This window comes from Gadus chalcogrammus, chromosome 3 (assembly GCF_026213295.1).
Source record: "Gadus chalcogrammus isolate NIFS_2021 chromosome 3, NIFS_Gcha_1.0, whole genome shotgun sequence".
Taxonomy (NCBI): domain Eukaryota; kingdom Metazoa; phylum Chordata; class Actinopteri; order Gadiformes; family Gadidae; genus Gadus; species Gadus chalcogrammus.
The window spans coordinates 4654897-4660347 of NC_079414.1; positions in this window are offsets into that span (position 1 = coordinate 4654897).

Below are 5451 nucleotides of genomic sequence, written 5' to 3' on the forward strand. Positions count from 1 at the left end.
CTATTTCTATTCACAAATAGGCTGAATCCCTGGTTGCGCTATGAACCAATAAGCAGGAGTCCTGGCTGTGGAGCAGCCCAGAGGGAGGGTTTGTCCCCTCAAGTCTATGTTACAAGAACCAACGAACCCGCTCAGTTGAATGCCTCGTTTCCAATCCACCGAGTGGTGCGATACTGTTCGTTGCGGTACAGTGCTGCCTGCGGAGCCCGTGGCCGGGCAGGGCTGCCCGCGGCCGGTCGGCGGAGCCTGCGGCCGGGCAGGGCTACACGCGGCCGGCCTACAGAGGTCGCGGCTGGGCAGGGCTGCCCGCGGCCGGGCTGCCCGCGGCCTGGCTGCGGAGCCCGCGAGGATGGTTGAATTGATCTATAAATGAAGTCCCTCAATCTTAATTGGCTTAACACCATGGCCAACATTCTGAAACATCCATCAACATACACATTTGCATCAAATTTTTTTTCTCTTTGTCATGTAAATAGTAGTGAAATAAGCCTAATGTTCTTGCTGTTCTTTTAATTGTTTGTTACTCTGACCGTTCTGTTTGATATTGTGGATAGGATGTTAGTGAATGATTCAGAGCATGATGCATTTTAAATCATCAAAAATCATGGCATCACTTTTGGTATTGTTTCTTCATTTTTCTTCTTCTTTATTTAGAGTAAGGCCTTATTTGACTTATTGGCTTTGCATCCTTTACTTCTGCCCTTGTAGTCCAAGACATGCTGCTCACCAGCTTTCAAAGTCTAATGCTGCTACTGGTGGATTTGTATCAATTCACATAATTATCCCATCCTGCTATTTTGTATTTCACCAAAACACCCTGAAACAACTTGAGTGTCACATACTTATGCCACAATAGGCCACTATCAGTGTAAGCAGGCCAATGGCAACCAAGCGCGCAGTCCTCCCTCCCTCACTTTAAAAACCACCAGTCGCCACTGCTAGGTGGTGGTAAATACCATATATAGACTAGGTGGTGGTTGGTATATACCATATAACGACTAGGTGGCGGTAGTTATATACCATATATAGAGTAGGTGGTGGTAGGTATATACCATATCGCACTGTTTACCGGCAGTCGAGGATTTAGTGCGACCGGCACGATAGCTATGACAACATAGCTATCGCTGAGGCCAATAGTTTGAAAAAATATTTGAAAGAGCTTTCTTAACAAACAAGTACAGATTTGAACTGTAAAAAACACAAGTTTTTATGCAAATTGTGCCCTCCGGGTGTGAACGTCTGCAACGACGTTGGAAAATAATAGAATAGAATAGAAAAAAGGAATGAACGTGAAAAACGTTTATTTTCTGGGACTGTGAACTTAGAAAAAAATTGCTATTAACTATGAACTCAGTTAACTCTACCTGTGTGGATTGTTTTGACCTTACCAATAGCTGTGTCGACTGTTTTATTCAATATGTCGCTGTGTTGACTGTTTTGACCAGTATGTAGCTGTGTGGACTGTTTTAACCAATATCTAGCTGTGTGGACAGTTTTGACCAATATGTAAGCTGTGATGACTGTTTTCACCTATGTAGCGGACTGTTTTAACCTGACCAATATGTAGCTGTGTGGACTGTTTTAATAATATGGAGCTTTGAGGACTGTTTTAACGTGCCCAATATGTAGCTGTGTGGACTGTTTTGACCAATATGTAGCTGTGTGGACTGTCTTGACCAGTATGTAGCTGTGTGGACGGTTTTGAGCTGTGTGGACTGTTTCGACCTACCTTGACCCGTAGGTGGGCGTGTCTACCCTGCCATGCCCTCTGCTAACTGCTCCCGGAAGTAGGGTAGGCCTACGTTGGAAACGATGTGATTGAGTGTAAAAGTCTTCTGATGACTCGAAGAGCGGGTGAGGGCGGAGCTCGTTCGTCAACTTGACCGGTAGGAAACGGGTTAAAGAGGGGGAGAGCCTCGGAGTGAACGACACAACCGCGCGGTGCACGCCGCGCTTCAACCGCCCTCTCCGCACTCACCAACACATCAATGAGCAGGCGCGCTCACGCGCCTCCGTTACACACACCTGCTGGCGGGAACGGGAGCCAGGACCGCGTCTGTTCTCCTCCACCGGCGAACCGACGACCAGCAGAGGAGGGAGCACCGAGGATAACCCTACGCTACAGTAAGACTGTTTTAAGAGTTTGGTTTTCTTTGAAGACGGATAGTCACACATGCGTTAACGTGTTATTGGATGACACATGGTGTGTGTGTGCGTGTGTGTGTGTCTATTAAGACTGCGTGACACGGAGGTTTGCTTAAAAGTTGTCTTTCCGTTGATTTGTATCCCATACCTGTATTTAAATATTGTCACAAAATGTGCCTTGCTTTATTGTTGTTTAGCCTATAGTGAATATCAGCCTTTGCATCTTCATTGAGGTAAACAAAAGAAAAGAGAAAAAGCCCAACGAGCCACTTGCCAGCAGGAATGCGCACTTGTGGTAGTTTACCAGTGGGTGGATGTAATGTAATTATGGAGCCGTTTAAAACCCCGGGCACTACAAGTTGATCGTGACAGGCGAACCGCGTCCAACCATCGACTCCATCGGCACTTGAAACGGTCCAATCACATAATTAGGAGGCGGGCTTTAAATAAATGTACATTAATCACCTAGAATATTCCACCTAGATTGGGTTTATTCGTGAACCTATTCATGTTTACCATTTATTTCGGAGTGGTCCAACCACTCAATTTGAAACTGCGATTTAAACACAAAATAATGTAATTCTAAAAGTATAAAGAGATGAATAAAGGTGAAATGGGAAAGTCAGGTCAGGCGAAGTTCCCGGTGTTTCTCCTCCATTGTTGGAGTAACAGGGCAATTAGCCTATGAGTGCTGTGCCCTCAGACGGGGAAAATAAAATAACAACAACAGCCACTAGTAGCTCAAAAAGATGGACCCAAAATATAGTGTTGGGCGATTATTGTTGCTTGTGATGCACTGCGGGACCTGTGAAGAGTGCTATAAATAAATCTTCCTTACTTTACTCTGTAACTTATTTTTAGTTTGCCAAGATATACATTAAAGGTGTATTCTTCACAGACTCGTCCTAGTATTGATTAAGCCTGAACAACATATTAACTTGTAAACACTTTCTGAAAATCTTGGTTGAACGTATTCAATTAAAACATAATTTGTAATTGCTAATCTTTAATTAAATTGCATCTATTATTAATACATGTTAGTTTGAATTATTGGATGCAATTAGTTTATACATTTTTAACTAGTGAAGGATTTTATCATAATTGTTTTTCCAATTCCATCACATGCATAATGGAGTAAGCACTATAGTAATTAGCAGTGAGTAATGTCAGCCTTGCCATTTCAAGCTGTGAGTAATTAAACGTGACACAAATGTGCATTAGGACGTGCATTGGGCCTGCCCATGGACCGGGCTGTGGTAGTGACACGGCCCTCCACAACAGACCAGACTCCATCAGGGCTCAGGGCTTCTGTTAGGGACAGGGATACGCGCTGCGCTCTGTGGCCTAGTTAGCCTTGACACACCTTTTCATCTGTCTCATTGGTGCCATGTGTGTTGCTGACTCTTTGAAACACCAATGTGTCTGCTGCAATGTGCGAATGTGCACTCTGTGTTGTGAACTATTGCATAGCATGAAGTGATAAGTGATGCAGCCCACAGTGATTTATTTACCGTAAAACTTCACAGGTTTTACGTTTTGGTTGGACATCATGAAAACTCATATTAAAGAGAAAACACATAATGGAAAAACATTTCTGCAACCTTGTTGAATAGCAATGGAAGGTATTAAAAAGCCTCCCAGGTGATGCTCACAATAAGGTGACAGATTGGTGGGTTCTGAAAGGCAAGCGGGACACAGTGCCCCCAGCCTGTTGAATGCATCATGAGAGACCTACCCCAGGTGAATCTGGACTCACAACTACGCCAGTAAAATAGTGTTCGTCATCAAAGACATTTATAAATTAGTGAATAAGCCCCAGACTCAGGTACAGTGGTTACTGGTGGGCAATCAAAGGACGTGTAGCGGGTGCTACTGGGTCTCCGTCGTCCCCTTCCCCTGGTCTGTTACGGCTATTCTCGGCTGTGTTTCTACACAGGACAACATGGGGGGCAGCACCCACACTAAACACTAGGCAGCACTCCCATCCTGTTGCTTTGGATGCGTTATTTATTTGTATCCCATGGTGTTGCAGTGACAGCGCTGTCAGCCTCATTAAAACACACTCTCTCCTCCATACGTATAAGTTTTACACTTTCACGTCATAGGCTCTCTGTAGGAGAAGGATAATTAGTTGATCTGTCTTTCCCCATGTAGATATGTGCGGCCTTGTGCATTATTCTGATGCTGCCTATTAAAACATTGAGGGCTGTAGAACCGGCCTGTGTGGCCGGTCCTCCAGCAATATTATTCTCAAAATGTTCTATTGATTTGCGCTGTGATTTCCATGGTAATATGCTGTTGCTGTCTCTGCCGCTGAGACATTTGAAGGTCCATTGGCCTGAGAGAGACTTATCTACTTTTGTAAATAAATACCAGTTTGAGGTGGATGAAAACCTGAGGTTAAAGTATTTTACGGGTGTTTTGGTCATGGGCCCTTCTGAGAGTGTCTGGACCAATTTACACTCATAGGGCGATCTATTCACCGGAAACAGCGCCCAATGGAATTGGGAGCATTTGTTTTTGACAGCGATGATTTTTCTCAGCACTCAGTTTCACAGCAACTTGACAAAGATCAGTTTAACTGAGCCTGTGCCTGTGAGGCCACTTGTGCACAGATTTGTGCTCAAACTCTCAAACTTTGAAAGTTTCAACTTTTTCTCCTTAAATTAATTTGGCATCCAACAGCACACATCCGTGGCTGTAAATGGCACATAAAATAAATTAGAGATGGGGTGATTTGTGAATACTGATAAAGTTATTAATATAAATGCAGGAGCGCTATCATATTCATTTCCTGTTTTAGAAGGGATTCAGGCTGTGAACCCTAGAGTCATGAGGCTCTGACACCAGGAGAGGAAAAAATGGAGTTGCATTAAGGAGAGGGAATGATTTAGCCGGCGAGTGAGGGAGAAGTGCCCCCTGTGTGTAATGAGCGTCAATGCAGTGAGTCTATCAACCAAACCTCTTCACATCGGCCTCATTTCAACAAAGACTTTTTGGTTTGTTTTGGTCTTTGCTAGGCAGTAGGCAATTATAATTGTTGGTTACATTGATAAGTATCACATAAAAAAAACGAATGCATAACCATATAAAATGATAGAATTATTATTATTTATTTATGTTGGGATTTGGAAACTTATTATAAATTTGCATTACAAATTGTATGAATTGTATAAATTGTTCACAAAGGCATAGCTTAATATTGTCTGATTGGGATTTTAACACTGGCTGCTTTAAAATGTTTAATATACACACAGTCTAGGTGAACCATGTTTTCCAAGTCAGTCTTCCTTGAACTGTATCGTA